Source organism: Tursiops truncatus, chromosome 9, assembly GCF_011762595.2.
Source record: "Tursiops truncatus isolate mTurTru1 chromosome 9, mTurTru1.mat.Y, whole genome shotgun sequence".
Lineage (NCBI taxonomy): Eukaryota > Metazoa > Chordata > Mammalia > Artiodactyla > Delphinidae > Tursiops > Tursiops truncatus.
In genome coordinates this window covers 71,956,889-71,984,142 of record NC_047042.1, presented here as the reverse complement: position 1 = coordinate 71,984,142, position 27,254 = coordinate 71,956,889, and the positions used below count along the sequence as shown (strand labels likewise).

General features: G+C 36.8%; 1 long non-coding RNA gene across 1 annotated transcript; it reads left to right on the top strand.

Annotated features, from left to right (window-relative positions):
* The first annotated feature begins 229 nt into the window (after positions 1-229).
* On the top strand, positions 230-26,788 carry LOC141279476 (uncharacterized). The gene is made up of 3 exons (XR_012333743.1): positions 230-396; positions 8,800-8,963; positions 26,578-26,788. It is a non-coding gene; the product is annotated as an uncharacterized lncRNA (long non-coding RNA).
* Positions 26,789-27,254: the final 466 nt, after the last annotated feature.

Sequence of the window (27,254 nt, the reverse complement as noted above, 5' to 3'; positions counted from 1 at the left end):
ATTAACTTATGGACAAAATTACAAAGTAAACTAACACTAGTATGCCCTATATAAAATGATAAGAGAAAATGATGAGGAAAATAAAATTGTTCAGGGAAAATGCTATAGATACAAGCGCATAAGGAAGATAATATGAGTAGTTGTTTTAGTCTTTGTTTCTAAAATTGATCACCAGGTTTTAATTTTTATTTATAACTTTCCTCTTTCCAAAACCCTTTCCCAGGTCTCTTTCTCCTTGGGCAACATAACGAGCTGGGATTTTTAACTGGTGGAGTGACCCAAACCTTCACAGCTAAGGTGTACAAGCCTTTACTGATCCTACATGCTGTTCCATTAAGTTTTAAAATTGGACTTGGCAGAACCATAATGAGTGCTAGAGGATTTCCTGAGTTGAAGGTATGCTTCTCCCTGCCCCACATAATAACAGCAACCCCATTTCCCCTTAGTAGTCAGAATTAATCACCCCAGAAAACACAACAATCCCCCTTCTATTGGCCCAGTGGCATGTGTAGCTCCGTATTAAAAGGTGGCGATCTCAACTTTCAATTCAAAAAACCATTGATGTGTTCCTGGTGGAAGGATTCATCTCTTGGGTACCAAGTCCTCTAAACCATCATAAGCAAAGCCACAGAAATGAGGAACAAAAATATTGTTAGTAGGTCATTAAATGTACCAGAGCAGAAATGCCATTAGCAGCAATACTTCTACCCCTTAGTGCCCAGACAAGTGTGTTCCAACCATAAGAGAAAAAGGAATGCACATCATTTGCTGGCTGAAAGCACATGTCATCCTGTAGGGAAACATTCTATTCTAACAAGGTATATGGACTTGTTTTCAATAGTCTGTTCTATCTTTACAAAACGCCCCTTGTTTCTGAGCACATGCTAAGAATAGTGAATCCCTTGGGAGCCAGCCCACTTTCTCTCCTATTTCTTCTATATAATGAATGTCATGGCCAGTCAGGAGTTGTGTTGTGTGGTAAAACCATGATTTAAAAAGTAAACTATTCAGTAAATGAAAAATGCTGCTTTACAAAGTAGGCAGTAAAGCAAAATCCATATCCAAAATCAGCCAGTACACTCACTAGTCAGTACACCCACTTCCTCTTCCATATTGGAGGAATCCAATATAATCAACCTGTCCCAGTTCCTGGCTGCACCTCCCTGGCAATGGTTTTGTAGGTTGCTGAGTGCCAATGACCAGCAACAGAGACTCATGTTTTCCCTTAATGATGATTATGATTTAAGTAAATTTTCGTCACTATGTGTCCTCCTTCTAAGGCTAACAAGATCACTGTCACCTTCAAATGTAACTACTTCAGGGAGCTAATCACATATTGTAATTTTCTGAGTGTTTCATGTACCAGTGACTGCATCCATCACAGTACAGTGTGGAAAATGGAATAGCATTCCAGGTAGTTAAAGCCAAAGAGATTTATTATAGGATCTTAAGTTGTTCATAGAACTGTCGGACAGCCTGAAGAAAATGGACACACCTGCCTCTCAACAGCCACAAAGATATCATCCAGACACTAGGGTGTCTATTAATGTTGTTGCCAAAACCCAGATATCTCTATTATGGACTTGCCTGCAGTAGAATTGAGGCAACTGCCACATTTTTGCCTTTAAATATTACCCAGAGCCATTAAACTTTTGAAGCCTAAATCATAACCAGAATTTAAGCTGCAAAAGAGTCTGGGAGTTGATTTCAGCTTTCTAGGCACAGTAGAGGGGTTTAGAAAGCAGTCATCCTATTTACAGCCACCTCCTACATAAAGTTCCTCCTCCTTTCCTTTGGTTGGTTTACTGATTTATTGATTGATCAATCAATTCATTCATTCATTCATTCTTCAGCACTTGACATTTCATTAATTTTATTAAAATTTATTTTACAAAAATTTCTTTGATGGCAAGGCCTCTGTTTCAGTTTAATATCACCAGAGCATGTCACATCCATAGTAGGAGATCAACTAATACTTGGTTTCATTGAATTTTTGATAGTTCAAAGCTGACTCTGTCAAACATTTCTACTTTCTGTAGATTAAAAAAAAAATAAAAGTAGACACTTCATAGGGATGGTTTCTTTCATACTGCAGAATCTCTTGGCAATCTCCACTTGGGTGTTTCTCATTCACTTATTCTTTTTTTTTTTTTTTTTAACATCTTTATTGGAGTATAATTGCTTTACAATGGTGTGTTAGTTTCTGCTTCACAACAAAATGAATCAGTTACACATATACATATGTTCCCATATCTCTTCCCGCTTGCGTCTCCCTCCCTCTCACCCTCCCTATCCCACCCCTCCAGGCGATCACAAAGCACCGAGCTGATCTCCCTGTGCTATGCGGCTGCTTCCCACTAGCTATCTACCTTACGTTTGGTAGTGTATATATGTCCATGCCTCTCTTTCGCTTTGTCACAGCTTACCCTTCCCCCTCCCCATATCCTCAAGTCCATTCTCTAGTAAGTCTGTGCCTTTATTCCTGTTTTACCCCTAGGTTCTTCATGACAATTTTTTTTTTCTTAAATTCCATATATATGTGTTAGCATACGGTATTTGTCTCTCTCCTTCTGACTTAATTCACTCTGTATGACAGACTCTAGGCCTATCCACCTCATTACAAATAGCTCAATTTCATTTCTTTTTATGGCTGAGTAATATTCCATTGTATATATGTGCCACATCTTCTTTATCTATTCATCCGATGATGGACACTTAGGTTATTTCCATTTCTGGGCTCTTGTAAATAGAGCTGCAATGAACATTTCACTACATGACTCTTTTTGAGTTATGGTTTTCTCAGGGTATATGCCCAGTAGTGGGATTGCCGGGTCATATGGTAGTTCTATTTGTAGTTTTTTAAGGAACTTCCGTACTGTTTTCCACAGTGGCTGTATCAATTTACATTCCCACCAACAGTGCAAGAGGGTTCCCTTTTCTCCACACCCTCTCCAGCATTTATTGTTTCTAGATTTTTTGATGATATGGCCATTCTGACTAGTGTGAGATGATATCTCATTGTAGTTTTGATTTGCATTTCTCTAATGATTAATGATGTTGAGCATTCTTTCACGTGTTTGTTGGCAGTCTGTATATCTTCTTTGGAGAAATGTCTATTTAGGTCTTCTGCCCATTTTTGGATTGGGTTGTTTGTTTTTTTTTGTTATTGAGCTGCATGAGCTGCTTATAAATTTTGTAGATTAATCCTTTGTGAGTTGCTTCATTTGCAAATATTTTCTCCCATTCTGAGGGTTGTCTTTTGGTTTGTTTATGGTTTCCTTGGCTGTGCAAAAGCTTTTAAGTTTCATTAGGTCCCATTTGTTTATTTTTGTTTTTATTTCCATTTCTCTAGGAGGTGGGTCAAAAAGGACCTTGCTGTGATTTATGTCATAGAGTGTCCTGCCTATGTTTTCCTCTAAGAGTTTGACAGTTTCTGGCCTTACATTTAGGTCTTTAATCCATTTTGAGCTTACTTTTGTGTATGGTGTTAGGGAGTGCTCTAATCTCATACTTTTACATGTACCTGTCCAGTTTTCCCAGCACCATTTATTGAAGAGGCTGTCCTTTCTCCACTGTACATTCCTGCCTCCTTTATCAAAGATAAGGTGACCATATGTGTGTGGGTTTATCTCTGGGGTTTCTATCCTGTTCCGTTGATCTATCTTTCTGTTTTTGTGCCAGTACCATACTGTCTTGATTACTGTAGCTTTGTAGTATAGTCTGAAGTCACGGAGCATGATTCCTCCAGCTCCTTTTTTCATTCTCAAGATTGTTTTGGCTATTCGGGGTCTTTTGTGTTTCCATAAAAACTGTGAAATTTTTTGTTCTAGTTCTGTGAAAAATGCCAGTGGTAGTTTGATAGGGATTGCATTGAATCTGTAGATTGCTTTGGGTAGTAGAGTCATTTTCACAATGTTGATTCTTCCAATCCAAGAACATGGTATATCTCTCCATCTATTTGTATCATCTTTAATTTCTTTCATCAGTGTCTTATAATTTTCTGCATACAGGTCTTTTGTCTCGTTAGGTAGGTTTATTCCTAGATATTTTATTCTTTTTGTTGCAGTGGTAAATGGGAGTGTTTTCTTGATTTTACTTTCAGATTTTTCATCATTAGTGTATAGGAATGCCAGAGATTTCTGTGCATTCATTTTGTATCCTGCTACTTTACCAAATTCATTGATTAACTCTAGTAGTTTTCTGGTAGCATCTTTAGGATTCTCTGTGTATAGTATCATGTAATCTGCAAACAGTGACAGCTTTACTTCTTCTTTTCCAATTTGGATACCTTTTATTTCCTTTTCTTCTCTGATTACTGTGGCTAAAACTTCCAAAATTATGTTGAATAAGAGTAGTGAGAGTGGGCAACCTTGTCTTGTTCCTGATCTTAGTGGAAATGCTTTCAGTTTTTCACCATTGAGGACGATGTTGGCTGTGTGTTTGTCATATATGGCCTTTATTATGTTGAGGAAAGTTCCCTCTATGGCTACTTTCTGCAGGGTTTTTATCATAAATGGTGTTGAATTTTGTTGAAAGCTTTCTCTGCATCTATTGAGATGATCATATGATTTTTCTTCTTCAGTTTGTTAATATGGTGTATCACGTTGATTGATTTGTGTATATTGAAGAATCCTTTATTCCTGGAATAAAGCCCACTTGATCATGGTGTATGATCCTTTTAATGTGCTGTTGGATTCTGTTTGCTAGTATTTTGTTGAGGATTTTTGCATCTATGTTCATCAGTGATATTGGCCTGTAGTTATCTTTGTGATTTCCTTGTCTGGTTTTGGTATCAGGGTGATGGTGGCCTCGTAGAATGAGCTTGGGAGTGTTCTTCCCTCTGCTATATTTTGGAAGAGTTTGAGAAGGATAGGTGTTAGCTCTTCTCTAAACGTTTGATAGAATTCGCCGGTGAAGCCATCTGGTCCTGGGCTTTTGTTTGTTGGAAGATTTTTAATGACAGTTTCAATTTCAGTGCTTGTGATTGGTCTGTTCTTATTTTCTATTTCTTCCTTATTCAGTCTTGGCAGGTTGTGCCTTTCTAAGAATTTATCCATTTCTTCCAGGTTGTCCATTTTATTGGCATAGAGTTGCTTATAGTAATCTCTCATGATCTTTTGTATTTCTGCAGTGTCAGTTGTTACTTCTCCTTTTTCATTTCTAATTCTATTGATTTGAGTCTTCTCCCTTTTTTTCTTGATGAGTCTGGCTAATGGTTTATCAATTTTGTTTATCTTCTCCAAGAACCAGCTTTTAGTTTTATTGATGTTTGCTATCATTTCCTTCATTTCTTTTTCATTTTTTTCTGATCTGATTTTTATGATTATCTTTCCTTCTGCTAACTTTGGGGTTTTTTTGTTCTTCTTTCTCTAATTGCTTTAGGTGCAAGGTTAGGTTGTTTATTCGAAATGTTTCCTGTTTCTTAAGGTAGGATTGTATTGCTATAAACTTCCCTCTTAGAACTGCTTTTGCTGCATCCCATAGATTTTGGGTCGTCGTATCTCCATTGTCATTTGTTTCTAGGTATTTTTTGATTTCCTCTTTGATTTCTTCAGTGATCACTTCGTTATTAAGTAGTGTATTGTTTAACCCCCATGTGTTTGTATTTTTTACAGATCTTTTCCTGTAATTGATAGCGTTCCTGTAATTGATAGTGTCTGATAGCGTTGTGGTCGGAAAAGATACTTGATACAATTTCAATTTTCTTAAATTTACCAAGGCTTGATTTGTGACCCAAGATATGATCTATCCTGGAGAATGTTCCATGGGCAATAGAGAAAAATGTGTATTCTGTTGTTTTTGGATGGAATGTGCTATAAATATCAATTAAGTCCATCTTGTTTAATGTATCATTTAAAGCTTGGGTTTCCTTATTTATTTTCATTTTGGATGATCTGTCCATTGGTGAAAGTGGGGTGTTAAAGTCCCCTACTATGAATGTGTTACTGTCAATTTCCCCTTTTATGGCTGTTAGTATTTTCCTTATGTATTGAGGTGGTACTATGTTGGGTGCATAAATATTTACAATTGTTATATCCTCTTCTTGGATCGATCCCTTGATCATTATGCAGTGTCCTTCTTTGTCTCTTCTAATAGTCTTTATTTTAAAGTCTATTTTGTCTGATATGAGAATTGCTACTAGAGCTTTCTTTTGGTTTCCATTTGCATGAAATATCTTTTTCCATCCCCTTACTTTCAGTCTGTATGTGTCTCTAGGTCTGAAGTGGGTCTCTTGTAGACAGCAAATATATGGGTCTTGTTTTTGTATCCATTCAGCCAATCTGTGTCTTTTGGTGGGAGCATTTAGTCCATTTACATTAAAGGTAATTATCGATATGTATGTTCCTATTCCCATTTTCTTAATTGTTTTGGGTTCGTTATTGTAGGTCTTTTCTTTCTCTTGTGTTTCTTGCCTAGAGAAGTTCCTTTAGCAGTTGTTGTAGAGCTGGTTTGGTGGTGCTGAACTCTCTCAGCTTTTGCTTCTCTGTTAAGGTTTTAATTTCTCCATCAGATCTGAATGAGATCCTTGCTGGGTAGAGTAATCTTGCTTGTAGGTGTTTCTCCTTCATCACTTTCAATATGTCCTGCCACTCCCTTCTGGGTTGCAGAGTTTCTTTTGAAAGATCAGCTGTTAACCGTATGGGGATTCCCTTGTGTGTTATTTGTTGTTTTTCCCTTGCTGCTTTTAATATGTTTTCTTTGTATTTAATTTTTGACAGTTTGATTAATATGTGTCTTGGTATATTTCTCCTTGGATTTATCCTGTATGGGACTCTCTGTGCTTCCTAGACTTGATTAACTATTTCCTTTCCCATATTAGGGAAGTTTTCAACTATAATCTCTTCAAATATTTTCTCAGTCCCTTTCTCTTTCTCTTCTTCTTCTGGAACCCCTGTAATTCGAATGTTGGTGCATTTAATGTTGTCCCAGAGGTCTCTGAGACTGTCCTCAGTTCTTTTCATTCTTTTTTCTTTATTCTGCTCTGCAGTAGTTATTTCCATTATTTTATCTTCCAGGTCACTTATCCGTTCTTCTGCCTTAGTTATTCTGCTATTGATCCCATCTAGAGTGTTTTTCATTTCATTTATTGTGTTTTTCATCATTGTTTGTTTCATCTTTAGTTCTTCTAGGTCCTTGTTAAATGTTTCTTGTATTTTCTACATTCTATTTCCAAGATTTTGGATCATCTTTACTATTACTATTCTGAATTCTTTTTCAGGTAGACTGCCTATTTCCTCTTCATTTGTTAGGTCTGGTGGGTTTTTATCTTGCTCCTTCATCTGCTGTGTGTTTTTCTGTCTTCTCATTTTGCTTATCTTACTGTGTTTGGGATCTCCTTTTTGCAGGCTGTAGGTTTGTAGTTCCCGTTGTTTTTGCTGTCTGTCCCCAGTGGCTAAGTTTGGTTCAGTGGGTTGTGTAGGCTTCCTGGTGGAGGGAACTAGTGCCTGTGTTCTGGTGGATGAGGCTGGATCTTGTCTTTCTGGTGGGCAGGTCCACGTCTGGTGGTGTGTTTTGGGGTGTCTGTCAACTTATTATGATTGGGGCAGCCTCTCTGCTAATGGGTGGGGTTGTGTTCCTGTCTTGCTAGTTGTTTGGCATAGGATGTCTAGCACTGTAGCTTGCTGGTCGTTGAGTGAAGCTGGGTGTTGGTGTTGAGATGGAGATCTCTGGGAGATTTTCGCCATTTGATATTATGTGCAGCTGGGAGGTCTCTTGTGGACCAGTGTCCTGAAGTTGGCTCTCCCACCTCAGAGGCACAGCACTAACTCCTGGCTGCAGCACCAAGAGCCTTTCATCCACACCGCTCAGAATAAAAGGGAGAAAAAGTAGAAAGAAAGAATTAGTAGAAGTAGAGTGAAAGAAAGAAAGAAAGGAAGAAAGAAAGGAGGCAGGGAGGGAGGAAGTAAGGAAGGAAGGAGGGAAGGAAGGAAAAAAAAGAAAGAAGATAAAGTAAAATAAAATAAAGTAAGATAAAATATAATAAAGTTGTTAAAATAAAAAAAATAATTATTAAGAGAAAAAAAACAGAAAGCAAAAAGGATGGAGAGAACCCTGGGACAAATGGTGGAAGCAAAGCTATACAGACAAAATCTCACACAGAAGCATACACATACACACTCACAGAAAGAGGAAAAGGGGCAAAAATCATAAATCTTGCTCTCATAGTCCACCTCCTCAATTTGGGATGATTGGTTGTCTATTCATGTATTCCACAGAGGTAGGGTACATCAAGTTGATTGTGGAGCTTTAATCCGCTGCTCCTGAGGCTGCTGGCAGAGATTTCCCTTTCTCTTCTTTGTTCGCACAGCTGCCGGGGTTCAGCTTTGGATTTGGCCCCGCCTCTGCGTGTAGGTCGCCGGAGGGCGTCTCTTCATCGCTCAGACAGGACGGGGTTAAAGGAGCCGCTGATTCGGGGGCTGTGGCTCACTCAGGCTGAGGGGAGGGAGGGGCACGGGGGGCGGGGCGAGCCTGCGTCAGCAGAGGCTGGCGTGACGTTGCACCAAGCTGAGGTGCGCCGTGCGTTCTCTCGGGGGAGTTGTCCCTGGACCCCGGGACCCTGGCAGTGGCGGCCTGCACAGGCTCTCAGGAGTGGAGCTGTGGAGAGTGACCTGTGCTCGCACACAGGCTTCTTGGTGGCGGCAGCAGCAGCTTTAGCATCTGATGTCTGTCGCTGGGGTCCGCGCTGTTAGCGGCGGCTCGCGCCCGTCTCTGGAGCTCCTTTAAGCAGCGTTCTTAATCCCCTCTCCTCACGCACCAGGAAACAAAGAGGCAAGAAAAAGTCTCTTGCTTCTTCGGCAGGTCCAGACTTTTCTCCGGACTTCCTCCCGGCTAGCCGTGGCGCACTAACCCCCTACAGGCTGTGTTCACGCCGCCAGTCCTCTCCCGGAGCTCCAACCGAAGCCCGAGACTCAACTCCAGGCCCCGCCCGCCCCGGCCGGTGAGCAGACAAGCCTCTTGGGCTGGTAAGTGGCACGGTCAGCACTGATCCTCTGTGCGGGAATCTCTCCGCTTTGCCCTCCGCACTCCTGTTGCTGTGCTCTCCTCCACGGCCCCGAAGCTTCCCGCTCCGCCACCCGCAGTCTCAGCCCGCGAAGGGGCTTCCTAGTGTGTGGAAATCTTTCCTCCTTCACAGCTCCCTCCCACTGGTGCAGGTCCTGTCCCTATCCTTTTGTCTCTGTTTATTCTTTTTTCTTTTGCCCTACCCAGGTACGTGGGGGGGTTTCTTGCCTTTTGGGAGGTCTGAGGTCTTCTGCCAGCGTTCAGTAGGTGTTCTGTAGGAGTTGTTCCACATGTAGATGTATTTCTGGTGTATCTGTGGGGAGGAAGGTGATCTCCGCGTCTTACTATTCCGCCATCTTCCTAGAAGTTCGCTTATTCTTGAAAGAAGAGAGATAAATCCAGCTGGAAGTCTTTCCATAAAGACAACCTCTCTTTTTGGGTCCCCTGTATTATTTTCTTGGTTGTTCCGAGATTTCTGCTGTTAGCTGTTCAGATGAAGGGCTGGTAAATGCAAATTTACATTAGCAGTGTAGAACCTTGCTTCCTGAGAGAAGCAAAGGGCAATTCAAATACAGAACTTTACAGCAAAGGAAGTAGCTCTTGTGTAGTTTCTTCTCTATTTGGTGAAGCTAGTGCACCAGGATAAAGTCCTTTGGTGTTTCTGCCCAACCTCCTGGCCAAGTGTATCATGAAGCTGCTCCTGTGCTCCTCCTGGCCGGGCTGCCTCCTTGTCATGCAAGATCCATGCCTCGGGTTGACAGATAAAATACAGAATGCTCAGTTAAATTTTAATGTAAGATAAACAACAAGTATGAACCAAAGTACATGGGAAAATGCAATTGCAGTAAAAATTTTTTCATTGTTCATCTGAAATACAAATGTTCCTGGGCATCCCGTATTTTTTTGTTTGCCACATCTGGCAAACCTAGCCATACTATATCCAGTGAAATTCTCTGTGCATCATTGAGAAGCCAATATAGCTAGTGGCATTCTTGACTTTCTAGGAGACCATATAAAATCATATCTGAGGGCATCATCTCGAGTCAGATTGCCAGAGTGGACATCTTGGTTCTTTCACTTATTGTTTTACTTTGGGTAAGATACTTGAGCTTTCTATGCTTTAGTTTACTTTCTTATGAAATTGGTCTAATAAGTGTACCTACTTCCAGGGTCAGTAGGAGTACTAATTGTGATAATTCATATTAGGCATTTAGAAAAGTATCTGGCACATAATAAACTCTCTATAATTATTAAGTATTGTTATTATCTCTGCTAGGAAAACAAGGACATGCCAGGCCTCCCTCAAACAACTGAATGGAAATGCTTTTCCTCTAAAACAGTAAAAATGATCCCAAATTTAAACTCCCCATCTGCCCCATAGATTCTCCTTGCCTCCAATGTTCATGCTTCCAATTTAAAAAGGTGACAGGGGGGTCTGCCAGCCCATCCACTGATTGCTTCCTAAGAGTCTGAACCATTTTCTCCGGAGAGGAATTTTGAACCAGACTTCAGTGCCTTGTCATTGCATCTGCACTAAATCTAGCAGAAATACGCTGCTATTTCTGACAATGGAAATGATAACCCTTCTCTGGTCCTTTAACTGATGCAGATTAGTGTCTATTTTTATATTCCTTTGGTCATTTCAGGAGATATGTAACAGGATGGAAATTAAACCCATGGACTCAAGTTGTCAGCTATCTCAGTATTCCAAAGCATAAGCAGAACCTTCATTTTGTTTTAATCACTTGACTGTATTGATACTTAACAACTCATATGATACTTAAAATTCAGAGAGGCAAGGATGGAGAAAAGATCTTTCAACATAAGCTTCATTGACTGGCTCACTTCTGTGTTGTTTATAAATTTTGGCTCAAACCTCCTCACCAGTTCTCTATATGTTAATATATGAAATTCCCTCTTTCTGCAGTTAATGTAATACAGATCTAATCCTTATGCAATGATTCTAGCATAGGCTTCTTTCCAGTCCTCTGGAGTTATTTATATGCAATTTTCAAACAGAGATGATCTTTCCTATATGCACTAATAATATTTACATTTTTAAATGGAACACAGACTTAAAGTTGAGGTAAAAGGTTATGAGGTCAAAGAAACACAGAGATTAGATCTTTAACCAGGGCAGACAGTTACATATTGAAAATAGCAATATCATATTTTTGCAAATTTCATGCTCTCATTAGAGACATAGATGCCTAATTGAAGGAGGATTTCTTTTTTAAAAGAACAACTATGTTTATTAATACCTGTTAAGTAGCCCAGATGAAGGTCAGTGGCTATTAGAATAAAAATATATCTGAACAATTCCAAACAATGAAGTCTAAAACACTGAGTAAAAAAGAGATGGAGATAATGGAATAATATTTCAAACAATCAGTGATAGCAAAGCAAATGTAAAATCATAACTAATAGAACTGGTTTTTCAAGGGGTGAAGTTGCTATTTACAGGAAATCTAAATATTGAAAGATTATTTTAATGGTACTGTATACAGCTCTTGATGAATTAAAAATTTTTTTTAAATCATGGGATGAATACAGAACCAAAGCAAGGTATGAAAGTAAAAAGCAGATTAACTGAAAAATGTTCTCACTTTTCCCTGGTTCTCTGGACTCATCCCTCCAGAGAATGAGTTTCATGAAAGAGCAGTCTATAGACCTCCCATTAGCTTGCAGGGGTCTTTCTGCCTTTTTACATTAGAATAAGGTTCTTGGTGGAATGGCTGACACTTTGTGCTCTCAACTGTATGAAGTTAGATCTTTTGTAGAGATGATGAATAGCTCCTTCAGTGTCTAACAGAAAGTTTCCTATAGTTTATCTCAAGTGGTAGAGGTTTATACTATCGACGTGGAGCATTTTGACACATAATGTTACTTTCTTTTACACATTGACTCTCGTTGCAGTCTCACGCCTTGTAATCGGAAAATAAAATATATTTATAATTTACCCTCAGAAAATGTGACAGCTACCACATTCCACCTATAAATTTAAGGAATGTTGGTATACCAATATATGTGCTAGATAGGTCTGAGGTCAGCAAACTGTTTCCTTTTCTTTTTTTTTTTTTTTTTTGCGGTACGCGGGCCTCTCATTGCTGCGGCCTCTCCCATTGCAGAGCACAGGCTCCGGATGCAGGCTCAGCGGCCATGGCTCACGGGCCCAGCAGCTCCGTGACATGTAGGATCCTCCCGGACCGGGGCACGAACCCGTGTCGCCTGCATCGGCAGGCGGACTCCCAACCACTGAGCCACCAGGGAAGCCGAGCAAACTGTTTCTTTAAATGGCCAGACAATAAATATTTTAGGGTTTTGGGGCCTTATGGTTTCTGTTGCAACTACTCATTTCTGCCCTTTTAAAGAGAATGCAGCCATAGAAAAGCTGAAGACAACATGTAGACAAATGGCATGGCTGTGTTCCTATAAAACTACATTTACAAAAACAGGTAACAAGCCTGTGGACCTTAGTTTGCCATTCCCAGTACTAGTTAACTCCATTTTTATGCAATGAAGTAATAGCTTGCTCTTTTATCTTTTGCTTTAAAATGTTAAATAGGGTGCATCATTTTGTTTCTTACATCTCTAAAGTAAGTATACGATACATAACTCCGATACTTTTTTATGCATGTGTGTTGCTTATATGTATAAACTACAAATTATATTTAAACTTTTATAGATTATTTTTTCATAATCAAAAGAAATATTTCATAAAATATGCTTTCTAACATCATAACTATTACAAGAAACTCACCTCTGTATCTTTTATTTTTATTGAATTTACATGAATAAACAGCACAAAGGGAAAGGCAAAAATTCTTTTCTTAACCTTAAAAGGAATGGCCCAGGATAAATATAGTAGCTCATCTCAAACAAGCCCTAATATGAAAAAGAAAACAAAAGTTATAAATTAGAACTACTTTGATCAGATATCATCCAATAAAACCTAACAGCATACCAGTTAAAGCATTCAGAGACGGGTAGAAGAGTAATGAAGAATACATAACTTTTCAAAATGAGGTTAGTCCAATCCCATACATCTGACATGTGAATAAATTCCATTTGAAACCCTCAGTAGAAGTACTGTATGTTAAAGAACAAAAGAGGCAGCTTCAGGCTGTTTTTCTTAATTTTTCTAATTCATTGTTTTAATGGAATAGAAGAATTTGGTGGGACTGAAAGAAAAAAAAAAAGAAGAAGCCCTCTCTGATGAGCTCTGCATTTGCAAATAGTGCCTGCCACCTGACTAAAGTACAGTACTTTGAATGATGGTGATATTGTCAGTGATGCATTTTAAATCAATGTAGCCTAAAAGACGGCAGGATCTTTTCTTCATTTCACATTACTGTATTTACCATCTTCCTGGCCTTTTCTTAGGTAATAAATAATAAAGGAACTTATCTTAGAAAAAAGTGACCATGAAGGAAAAATTTCTGAACCACAGTTTTATTAATAATAATTATTATTATATTATTAATTCTAACAAACTTTGACAAGAAATTGTAGTTCTCTTGTGAAGATTAAGAATCATCATGCTCCCATAGAATCAGTGTTTTTTCTGATGAGCCAGAAACCACAGTGGGGATTTCGATACTCAATTTTAGCCCCAGGTTAAGTCAGAGAGTACAGTGTCTCAAAATTAGAATAAAATAAAAGAACTCATTAAAGACATATTATAACCAGGAGCATTAAGTCTTAGTTAGATAAGACTTTGAAAGAAAGTGATAATAAATAACTCTTCCACTGTATTAAGAAATACATTATGGTTTCTGCCTAAGATACCATCATGCAAGTAAACCTGGTGACTATCTATGTGGAGAAATTAGTAATCATTCTATTTATTTATTTATTGTTACCAGAACTGGGAAGTTTGTTTCCTGATTAGAAATTCTGTCTTTTATTTTCCTGGTAACTGTAACAGCATGTGCCGTGTAGATATTAGAGACTCATGCTTGTTGAGATATTAGTTGATACATGTAGAAAATTTATTTAGCTGCAAAAATAACAGGAAGCCAACTGCTTAACAATAAGAAACAATTGAAAAGAATACTAAAAATGTATTACCTCTCTGTATCACAGAAGGTTCTTAGTTGTAGGTGATAAAAATCAACTCTAGATGATTTAAGAGAAAAAACATCTCGAAGCCAAACCTTGCAAACCTTGTCCCATGAAAACACCATTGTCATTGCCGGTGGGCATAGACAGTCCAGTTTTCACCACTGGCACCACCAAAACTGAACTTGGGATACTGAGGCCAGCAATGCTGCCCAGTTGCCCCTGGAAAGTGAACATATCCACTGCTGGTTCCACTACTCTCACTCAAAGTGCTTTCTTCATGGTCCATGCTCGTTCATGTCACTGGCTCTTGTTAAGATCTAGTGCAGAGTCTAGCTTGCAGTCTGACCTGCAAGGGAATATGGGAAAGTGAGTATGTAGCAACTTTAGTTTTCTAATATAGGGCTGGCTCTACCTAATAAGAAGGAGGACGTCCTAGCATAGAAAAAGGATTAAAATTTTTGATAGTTAAAAAGAAAGACAATTGTCTACTGCTCCCATAGAATCAGAAGTCCAGTGGATGAGGAATTCTAGGTTGATAATTTTTTAACTCCGTGCTGTCAGTAAGAACCTAGATTCTTCCCATCTCTTCCCTCTGCAGTCCTCAGTAAGTTGGCCTTTAGTCTTTGCTTTTTTTTTTTTTTTTCCTTAATTGTCTTTCTTCATCTACCCATAAGTTTCCTAAGGCAGCTGCAGAATTTCTAAATCAGTCTGTATTCCAGGCCCAGGGAATATAGCCAGGGAGAAAACTGTCTGGGCTTAAAAGCATGAAGTTTTCTAGATTGGTAGCCTGTAGCATCAAGAGAGACATTTGATATACTTGAAAGATATTCACTTAAAAGTGCCAGCCCTGGGAGTGAGTGAGCAAGACGTAAAGTCTCCAAGGATAAAATTGTTCTTCTTTTATTACTGCTTGAACCCCGGGGGAACAATAACAAGAAGCCTGCAGAAGCCCCTAGGACTACTTATTGATATGAAGTAATTCTTGAAAAGGGTTCCGACCAAAAGGAAGATGGAGAAAGGGATCAATAATTTCATTATCTATTATTGCTACCTCTACAATTATCCTATAGGACTCCAACATGTACCCCACAGAAACTATCCAAACCCACTAACATACCAATATTATAACTTTATCCTTTTGAGTCTTAAAAAATATTCTATTAAAGCATCAAGAAACTGTCTCAGTTAAAACTCTTTCAGTTGTAAGTGAAAGAAAACTTAATTCACCTGGCTTAAGCAAAAGGAGAACTTACTGGATCACACTATGGAAATGTCTATAGGAGATGTTAACCACAGCTTGATACCACCAGGGCTGTGTTTATCTATTTCTACTGCTCTCTTGACTCCAGTCTCAGAGAAGCATCCCTCTGATGGTTACACATGGCATAGCAGCTCCATATTTTATGTCCTCACAACTTCAAGCCTAGTAAAAGAAAAAAATCAAACTACTTTGTTTCCAGATATTCCAACAATATCTCATTGGCTGTGATTAGTTCATATACCCATCCCTGAACCTCCCACTGACCTGACCTGGGTAATGTATCTACCCTGACATGTCACAAAGTCATCCTTGGAGACTGGAGTGTGGTCAACCCAACTAAAGAAGCCCAGAAACTAAGAGAGGGTGAGAGGATATTCTCTCAGATGGAATTAGGCCGAGGTTAAAAAAAAAAAAACAAAAAAAAAACAGGTGAATGAATGCTGGGAATGAAAATAAACAGATGCCCCCCTAACACTTTATCAAAAATTAGCTGAACTCTAAAACGCAAAGATTAGAAAGAAAGTAGATATCTAGGGAAGAAAACAGACAAGAAGGAAGAAGTGGATGGCGGATGGAGATGGTTAAGAGCATCAAAGACAAAGAACCTAACTTACAAATTAAATGCCCATAGTAAGCACTAAAAGGAGAGAAGCCTCTGGACTTTTCTGCAGGATTCTAAACCTACAGAAATAAGAAATTGTTTTAAAGCTAGGTGTGAAGCTATTTTTATTTAAATCTGAACGTTGAAATAGTTTCTGAAATTTGGGGCATGTATTATTTACATTTGTTAACATTCAGTATTCTTCATATATTAAGAGCTTACTATGTGCTACTTCCTGTCCTAAATATCTGCGTGCATCTAGTAATTATTAGGAGGACAGGCTCTGAGATGAAACTATTTGTATTTTAGTAATCACTTGACAATTTACTAGCTTATGACTTTGTGCAGAAAACTTTAAACTCTCTATGGTTATTTCCTTATCTATAAAATGGAGAGAGAAAGGGTATGTCATTCATAGGGTTGTCGAGGGGATTAAATAATTTAAAGGGTTTAGAACTTTACTCACCACATAGTAACTGCTGAATAAATAATTATAAGCATTAAGTATTGTTATTATTAAGTATTAATTTCTTTAAGTCTCAAAACCTATGAGATGGCTACTATTATTATGAACAAGGAAACTAGAGAAAAAGAGTTTAAATAATCTTTCAAGCTGCATAGGCAGCAAATTAACTTGAGATGAGTTGAGTTGGGATCAGAATCCAGGTCTCTCTCCTATATAACCTGCATTGTAAACCACAAATTAAATGCCTTTTAGGATATATCTTCTGCCAGAATTCAGGACTCCTTGCACACAGGAGGAGACAGAGGGGAAAACACAGCTGGGCTCTCTACCTTTTACTTTCAGTATATTTCATGATTCATGGTCTTCAGAAGCAGTATAGGCCACTGTACATTAAGTAATATAGATTGTACTCTGGGGAATAATTAGTCTTATGTAGGCAAGAAACAATCCACATTCTCATTTCGAATTCGTATTTGGCCATAGCCTGAAAATAATAGTAACTCCAAGTTCCACTCGAAAATGTAATAGATCAATCAACCAGGTAGCCTGCATACCATTAAAGACTTAATTTGCTGGGACCAGAAGTCCACCTTTTTCAGTTAAAATAAGACTAATGCTTAGCATATCAATATTTAAGCTGAATCTATTTTTATTAATTAGGATTTGAAGGTTGTCAGAAACTCACTGCAAATCGTCAATTACCTAGTACCTAGGATGTCCCTTATAAGAGTATCACATTATACAGACATAAAAAATTCAGAAATAAAGTGGAATGTGCAGGAAAATCTTCATTTAAAATTGAAAGAATGAAAATTAACCCTTATTCATTAAGAGGACTTATATTTAACTTTATGTCTTTCTAGGTTTTAAAACTATTAAATACTGTACATTTCAGTTCTTTTTTGTTCTACCTAATCCAATTGAATCTACTTTAAATAGCCATAATTGGTGATTTTCTAGATCAAAGTCTTCCTCAGATCAATGAGCAGAGCTTGTCTGTATTGATTACTAGCCATGCCTATGAAAATATCATTTGTTACCTCGGGAATGATAGTGGAATAAAGAGGCTAACACCAAATTGGAAGGAGATCAATGAGTTTCATGTAGATAAAAATAAGCATGTTACCTGAGAAGAGAACATCAATTTTTTATGGACCCTGGACCAAACAGCAAAGGAAAAAAGTGTCTAGTAGGTCAGTCCTCTGAATGCTCAGAATGTCTTCTTATTCATAGTGGAGCTTCTAACCTAACAATTTCATCAAAGAGAAAAGGAAAAAGAATGAAAAGGGTTGAGAATTCTTAATTTCTATTGATTGCTATACAAACAACTCTACATTTTGTTTTTTAAAGTCTAAGCCTCACATTCTCTACATAGTTACGAAAAACAATCAAAATATTTGATTTTCCTGAAGAACTTAGTTTAATATAATTGTTCCATATCCTGAAAACTATGGCTTCTGCTGCATTAAAATAATACGGTCGAATAAGAAAATTATTAATTTGAAACAAAAAAAAAACTGGAACTAAGGAATCATCTGAACAAAATGGTAGCTTAAAAAAAAAACTAAGATATCTGACAAAATTTTATTTTTCCTTGAATATGCTTATTGCCATCAGTAGGTTAAATTACCTCCAAATATAGAGGTATATTTTGTATATATATGTATGTATATATGTAATGTATATATAATAATACATATGTATTATGTATATATGTATATATATACGTATATATGTATATACATATATATATGTATACATATATATATGTATATACATATATGTATATATGTATATTATGTATAATGTATATATGTAATAATACATCCCTACTATCCTAAATGCCCAGAAAGTTTTGGCCAAGTCAGAGTTGATGTGAGGGGTGTAGCCAAGGTCTGTTGTAGGTGTTACAATTACCTACAATAATCAGAAGTAGCAGATTTGGTTGAGAGCCAGGCAACCAGAGGTGGAAACTGCAATTTTAGTTTGTATGGATAGGCTGAGGCTACTCACAAAAGGAAAATAACAAGCAGAACTTATATAAGAGAGATAAAATAGAAAATCAGGGATAGAACAAAGAGAGCAGGGACGTTGGTCTGACTGAGAAGGATACCTAAGGGAAAAAAAGGGAATAAAGGTAAAGGATCAATCTTAGAGCAAAGGCCAAGACAGCTCCCAATGGACTAACTAAGCTAACAGAGGCTTTTTGCCTAATGTCTTCTTTAGCAAGATGGTTGAGGAATTCCTTTAGCAGCCACTTAACTATCCTCTCAGATCTGTCCATTCTGATCTTACAGAGGTCTGTGATGTGTATTCTTCAGTCCAAAAGTTTTATGCCCCTATATCTAGAGGTCATTCCACTTCCTCTACAAACAAGGACCTTTCCTGGGGGCTAAGTTCTCAAACTCTGGAATTGTCCATTGGGGTATAGCTCCAGAAAGTGGGAAGTTTATAGCATATAAGAATCCACCACAGTAATCCCAGAATTGGAGTTACTGGCTTACAGCATAGAATGGACAGATTAACTGGGATGCATATATGCAGTGTTTAATTTCTAGGATAGATTGTATTCCATGACTGATTAGTGTGGAAGTCTATAGGATGTAAGTATTTAGGCAGAGACCACTCATATTTTTTGCTGCCATGGCCCCCCGGCTTCTTAAAAGCTTCTGTTCAAAGAGAAGTTGCCTAAGGCTCTTAAGACCAGGCATTGGGGAAAGCCAACAGACACAAAGGATTGGAACAGTTCAAACCACACGTCAAAATTAATGCAGAAAAATTCAACTCAAATGTAGGCTTGATGTTGAAGAGTCTTAACCGAAGATTAGTTGATGGGGCATGGCAATGTGATTTCTAAGCAGTGGCAAAATGTCTCAACATTGGGTGAGTGAACCAATCGCAGAAGATTATGTGAAGCATTTCTAAAATGTGATCAAGACCCAGAAGTTAAAGAAACTAGTAATGGCCTGAGGGCCAGTTGAAGAACCTACAGCCCTAGCAGGCAATTGGAATAGAATCAAAACCAGAGACCAGGTGAAAATGACCAGCCACCATTGGTCCTGAACCGGAAGGAAGTATATAGCCCACAGTTCCACTTCGATGTTCTGGACACAAGTTCAGATCCCTGTCACTAGTAGGAAAGAGCTACAAGGTTCAGAGTGGGTACCTGGGAGAGAAAGAGCAAAGTTGGAGCTTTCAGGTAGCAAGTCTTTGTTGCTGAAAGCTAAGGCAGAGCCGTGTCAGGTGGGAGTGGAAGCTGGTGACTTGGAGGTTTCATAGCACTTATCAGAGACCCTGATGAACTATTTACTTTGCAGACTAGGAGCAGAGCCAAACCTCTCAGCCAAGTAAACAATGAAAGACTAGAGGTAACCGCAATACTTACAGACTGCTCAGCAGTGCATGTGTTGGATGGGTTTGTCCAGGATTTATACTTTCTTTGTTCGTGTCTGTTTCTTAAAATACCTTTGGTGAACACTTACTATTATAATAATAAGATCTGACTTCAAATTGTACATGTTTTGAAACAGTCTTTATTACACTAACTGGATAAGGAATGAATACGTCAGTTAACTGATTATTTCCTCACCTTGGAAAGAGCATATTTCCTCCCTTTTCTTCACTTTCTCCAAACATATAGACCATTTTGACTAGAGAAACATTGTGCAGTAGACTCTTATAAACAGTTTGTGCATGATGACAGACCTAACTGATCAACTGCTAGTTTAAATTTATTCACTGAAGTAACAATATGAATAAGATATGTGTATAAATGTTATTGTTCACCATGGGGCTAAAGTAATATTCACAGCAGGAAGAATTATTAGAAAATTATTTGTGTAGAATTTAATTTATATTTTGGGTGAAAGGAAACAAAAACAATAAGTAGCTGTGTAAGTTTCTGTAACTTAATTGCAGATATCTGTATATAATAATATGTTAGCTGTGCTATTAAATTATAACATTAAGAAAAAACAAAACACTTGTAGAAATTCAAACAGATTACCTTTAGCAGCAAGAGTTATAACAGATGATGAAACTCATGATGTAAATAGTATTCTGATTAATTATGTTTCCAAATTTTTCATGCTATTAGCCAATTTGAATCTTTAGTCACTTAGATGTTGCTTTGGTAAGCCTTAAGAAATTATATCAATGATAAAACATGCTGTCACCTATGTGAAAACTCTAAAATTATTCTGAGTGATTAAGTAAGATTTGAAGCCTGGACAGTGCTGGTTATCTACTCCTGATACTTTAGTCACTTTCTGACTCATATTTTCAAAGTGTTATTTCTCCCTGTGTGTAAACTATTGACCAAAATCCTATTGGCCAATGCTCATTGCACCCCCTGATCATCTCATCGTTGTCTTATAACTTCAAGCTATTTCTTAACTGTTAAATATTCAGAGAAATGGGTGTTTTTTTCCCGGTTACTTCACTCCAATTTCATCTCCACAATTCAATTATATTTAATTTAATTTTTCTCTTACAGTTTTATTGAGATATAATTGACATACAGCACTGTATAAGTTTAAGTACAGCATAATGATTTAACTTACACACATTCTGAAATTATTGCCAAACTAAGTTTACTGAACATCCATCATCTCATATAGATACAAAATTAAAGAAATAGAAACATTTTTTTTCTCTGTGGTGAGAACTCAGGAGCGTTAACAACTTTCATTTACAAAATACAGCAATTTTAATTTTACTTATCATGTTGTACATTACATCTCTAGTAATTATTAACCTTATAACTGGTAGTATGTACTTGGACTGCTTTATCCAATTCCCCTCCCTCCACCTCCCTACCTCTGGGAACCACAAATCTCATCTCTTTTTCTATGAATTTGTCTGTTTGTTTGTTTCTTTTTGAAGTATAATTGACCTACAACACCATGTTAGTTCCTGTTCCATAACACAGTGATTTGATATTTCTATACATTTCAAAATGATCACCACTATAAGTCTAGTTACTATATGTCACCATACAGAGATATTACATAGTTATTGACTATATTTTCCGCACTATACATTTCATACCCGTGACTCATCTATTTTACAACTGGAAGTTTGTACCTCTTAATCTTCCTCACCTATTTCTTTCCTCCCCGCCCCCACTCCCCGGCAACCACCTGTTTGTTCTCTGTACTTATAACTCTGTTTCTGTTTTGTTGTGTTTGTTCATTTGTTTGTTTGTTTTTTAGATTACACATGTAAGTAAAATCATACAGCATTTGTCTTTGTTTGACTTATTTCACTTAGGTCCATCTAGGTCCATCCATGTTGTCAAAAAGGCAAGAGTCCATCCTTTTTATGGCTGAGTAATATTCCATTGTATATATATACTACTTCTTTATCCATTCACCTATTGATGGGCACTTAATGTAGCTGCAACCATTTAATCCTTTTAAAAGAATTTAACCAGACCATGGAGAGGGGAAAGGCACTAAAATTGTTGTTATTGGAAAAAATCTTAATTGGGAAGGCATTAGGGCAATTTCTATCAAATGTTCAAATGTTTTTACCTTTCAACACAGGATTTGTACCTCCAAAAATTTATTCTACAGGTATACACACTTACCTGCAAAATAACATATGTAAAAGATTGTTGTCAATTATTTTTAGTTGTAGTATCATCTGTAACAGCAAGATATTGGAAACAACCTATAAAATGAAATTATTTCCAAAATACAATGCTGAGTAAAAGAGTGAAGTATAGAATAATATGCACAGACTGTGATAATTAGTATTTACAAGGACAGAAAATAATATACATACATACTGGTTCATATACACATAAAATATCTCTGGAATAATACACAAACATTGATAACATTGGCTGCTTTCAGGACAGGGAACTGGATGGGACAGATGGGATGAGTGGGAGACTTTTCACCATATACCTTCAAATACCTTTTGAGTATTAAATACAAGAATGTGTTGCCTATTTGATAAATAGATATATATTTAAACAAAATTTGAAGTAACTCATCTTGGCAGTAATTAGGTAGCTAAAATAATACTTGGATAATTGAATGATTTGGAGGAAGAATGCACTGTGCATGCCTGAATATAAGAAGAGATTCCCATCTCCCCCGTTATCTTTTTAAAGGAGAAAATTAGTTGATTTACATGTAAGCACTTATAAAATATCTCACACTATAGGTGCTATCCCAGTTACCTTATTTTGAACATCAACATTCTCTTTGCCAAGTCGCTTCATTTTTTTAAAGATCAATGCTATCGTTGCATGACCTTAGAGGTTAACTGATGGGATTTTTATAAACAAAGAAATGGAAATTTAACAAAGTTTTATTTCTCAATAGGTATTGGATCTGGTTTAAAAATGATGTACTTTATGGTTTGGAGATCAAAACAACAATGAAAAATATGTCTGAATGTTAAGCTCAGGGGTTCTTTATCTTTTGCAATATACTTTCCAGGGACAATTCACACAAGAATGAAAAAAGTGCTGTACAATCATAGGTGAATCTAAAAATAATATTCTCTGGAAAAAATTTGTTTAAAAACTTTAAAACTTTCCTAGTGATGACTAAGAGACTGAGGTCAAAGATATAGTGAAGGATTTTTAAAAACAATCATGAAATTAGAGTGGAATAAAGTAATATTAATAATTATTTTACATAAGTTTTTAATATGCATAAATAAGGTAATTATTTTAATATTGTAAGTAGACATTTGACTACCTCACTTGCATCCGTAAATATTTGTGTGTTCAAATTGACTAAAAAGAATCTTTGATTGGATCTTCTCTTGAAAAAGTGGGGAATTGCCTTATTTCATGATCACCTTATATTTGGTAATGTAAGATATCTTGAACTTTCCCAAATAAATTTATTTGCAACAGTTTCCAAATCTGAAAGTGAGATTCCTTTTGCTTTGTGCTTTTCTAACCATATACCTTTTAATGTACTGTTTCAGATTCAGACAACTCTTATTCCACAGCACTATAAAGTATCTTGTAACTACATAGATGGCATAAAAACAGGTAAAATTGCCTTTGAATCACATTATGTAAGACGCATGACAACCCAAGGAGTAGATAAAATCCAAAAATAAAATCATTTTAATAAAAGCTTAGGTCTCTTTGAGGCTTTATTTCCTGCAGTGTCAAGAAGACTACAGAATAAAAGCCTTTCTGTTTCATTAGTAAAGACCACTGTATTATCACGGAGTTTGCAAATTATCCACAGCTACTTCAAATAAATACTTCTTCACAGTGCAGCACTCTTAAAATATTTGGGGTTGTCTGAACAAATCAAATGAACTCATGCACCCATGGGAAAAAAATGCATGAAAGTTGAAAACACAAACACTACTGTGGCTTATGGAATTTGTAGTTTAATGTAAACAGGGTGGCTGAAATGCTAATCTTTTATTTATTTAAAACAACGAGGAAGGTCATGAAAATAATTCACCATACTGATTCTGGCATGTAAGGGAAAAGTGAAAACCCTGTCAGCAAAGAAAGGAATGTTAATACAAAATTAGTTTGCTGGATTCAGCTCATGTTGTTTACTGTAGTTTTGATGGTGAGAGCTCTCTTTTTCATGAAGGCTAAAAAGTGGTTTGTACGCTTTGTTTTATGAGTGATGCCTATATAGAGAGTAAGGATTTAATATAATTTTTAAGCCTAAAATTGGTACTCATGGTGAGCTAAACCATAAATCTTAATGAATATGTTTTTAAAGGACACATTTTCCTGTATATTGTAAGATCGTCGTTTACATGTAAATAAAAATTAAATTAAGGCATTCATTAATTTGATTAGTAATTTCCAACAAAATTTCCCTATTATTTTGGTGGAATTCCTGTACTTAAGGCTTTCAGATGAAGGTCACATGAGCAAATCTTGTTTTGTCAGGTGGATGGTCTACGGTATACAGAGCCTTGATAGAAACCAGCTGCAATGACCTGACATTGGTTCAGGCTGAAAACTCAGACAGTGCAAACAAATACTATATCTTAGCTCAAAATACTCGCCACATCTGCCAACAATTAGTTCTGTATCAAACCTAGAAGGGGGCAACGAAAAACAGGATCAGATTTCAGAGAAAGCAAATAAACAAAGGGCCGTGCATCATTAGTCATCAAATGGTTGCAGAGGTACCCAATTTCTAGAATAAAGCTCAGGCTGTCAATCCTATCGTTCAGCAGATAGTGTTAGTTAAGAGAGTTGCAGGGACGTTGCAAGTTGATAGACTAATCAGGCCATTGACTTATGGGTGCCACCCAACAACTGTTTATTATTCTAGATAGCAGAGACCATCCAGAGAGGTTAGAGCACTAACCTTCAGCAATGGGAGGTTTAAAAAGCATTCAGATGTCATCTACTGACATTTCTGGTCAAGATTTATGACACAGTTCTAGGTGGCAATAGATAAGAAAAAAGACCGATTTTTCCTGCTGTCCTACTTTCTCCCAGAAATTCACTTTTCTAACTCTCCTTTTAGCCTTCCTTCAACTTTTCTAAGACAATGGGTCTATTCAGGATGATTTTTAAATTTTGACTCTAAAATGTGACTTACTGGATGGGTTATTCCTGGTATCATGATTCATTTTGGTGGCTTTTTTGGTTCACTTTCCAAACCAAGAATTGTCAGTTTCCCCTATGCCCCTGTCAAGTTGGCTGTCACAGTTGGCTCTCCATGACTTAGCACATTGATGGGCAAATACTACTCCAGATAGTGAATTTTAGGCTCGCCTTCCAACCAGAGTCAGTAACTTTCTCCCCTTCTCCCCTCATGGTAGATACCCATCTTAGAGAGCTGAACTGCTGGATGGAATAGACCTACCCAGGGTAATGGGCTTTTCCCACAGAGCTTCCCCCATCACTCTGTTCCTTCCAGTAAACTTTTCTCTTCCCTTTTCCCTGACTTGTAGTTCATCACTTTTTCTGGAGTGTTAATCAACAATTTCACTCTTAAGTCTTATCTCTCTTATTTCTTTTTTTGTTTAGCTATGTATCAGAGATATCGGAAAATGAAGGACAAGATAGAGGAGATAGATATATAGATATGTATCTCTGTATATCTCTATATATGTATGGAGAAAAAGAGAGTCATATGTTGGATTACATTATCTGCAGAATGTAGGTAATTGAACTGGGTGGGGAAAGAGATTTATTAAACAAATAATTCTTTTAGATCCAATCAACGTTTATTCAAGAACATTATTTTAAATATTCATTAGTAATAAATGAAAAGTTTGGCTATAGAGTCTCTTCAATATAAAAAGAAGATGGACTTTTCTACTTCTATATTCCACTTGAAAGAATAATTTAATTAAAAGGTAAAGCTAGCAGGAACTTTATAATCTGCATGCAATGCAGGATATTATATAATGACCTTCATTTAAAACCCAAATCATTAAAACTAGTAAGTCTAACTGGTGACAAGGGAGATTTCAACATCCGGCCCAACAGCTTAAAAATATGAATAAAAATCATAGCTTAAATGAATCAGTCCATTGAGAACTTATCACAAAGTAAAATGAGAGAAGAAGAAAGTTACCTAGGCAATGAATCCTTCTGCTGCACTATTTTATCTTTTGACATGTGCTTCTTTTTTCTTCTTTTTTTTTCAGAATTTCCTCCTCTGTATAAAATAAACCCAAATCTATTTCCTAGGAAAAAATTATTTTAGACAATTTGGATGCACCAGAGAAAATAATCTTTAGAGGTGGTTAAATCACTTCTTATCCACCCCAACCTCATTTGTCACATAATCTCCAGGGAAGTGAGCATTTGAAATAAAGTGGGGGAGCTGCAGCCCCATAGAGAAGCAGAGAGAATTGACTGATAACAATTTCTGGACATTTTTCAGCAGTAAAACACTAGCTAGAAGCTATGAGTTTCTTTTGTGTAACATATCTTGGTTTCGGCATTGACTTCATATGATGTGACTCTTTAACACAGATAGGATTAGATCAACATTTAAATGGAAGCAAAAATATCTTTTAGTTGTTGAAATTGTTTCTAAGCTTTGGAGCAAAGCAGCATAACTAAGTGAAACTTTTATTACAATTATATAGGTGATACTTCACATTCACCAAATTCTGTTTTCATACTTTTTCTCTCAGACTTTTTGTATCTGTTCTTTGTCTGTTTACTTTCTCATGTGAGTTATTACCCCAATTTCCCTTTGTCTCCTCCAGTCCTGAGTTCCCAGGTGGCAAACGATACCAACTTTTCTTCCTCATGATGACTTCCAGAAGTGAAAAAACGAAATCCAGAACACACTGTCTTCTTAGGAAACATGATGCCAGAGTTACTAGAAGAAAGATGAAAAGTAAGTCAAAGTGATTATTTGATGTCGTATAAAAAAAAAAATTGTCTTGAGTTTATTACAACCTTTAACAATTGACTATGGCCTCACTCAGAAGCTGAATGTGCACTAAAACAATAGAACAAAGAATAAAATATATCCTCAGCCACTGAATGTATTTATTTATAAGCAACAACCAGTTTGATTAGTTATTTTAGCATAAACTTACTAGCCGCTCTTGTTAACCAATAGTTTAGTCATATAATTAGTCAAACTAATTGCTCAAACAGATTTGACTAAACAAATCAATTTATAGATATACTGGATATGTGGCATTAATGTAGTAAAGGCTAGTAAGTAACCTTAGAAAGGAAAACAAGACAATAGGGTAGAGTGAATTGTCTTTATCAAATCATTGTTCTATCTTTTCACTATTGAAAATAGGTTTAATTGAAAATAGGTTTCATTGTAATAGAAAAAATATTTACTGGGTTAGGAGTCTAAAGACTGAGCTGTAGTCCTTGGTCATCCTCCTTGTTTGGTCATGTTAGAAAAAGGATGTGTGTA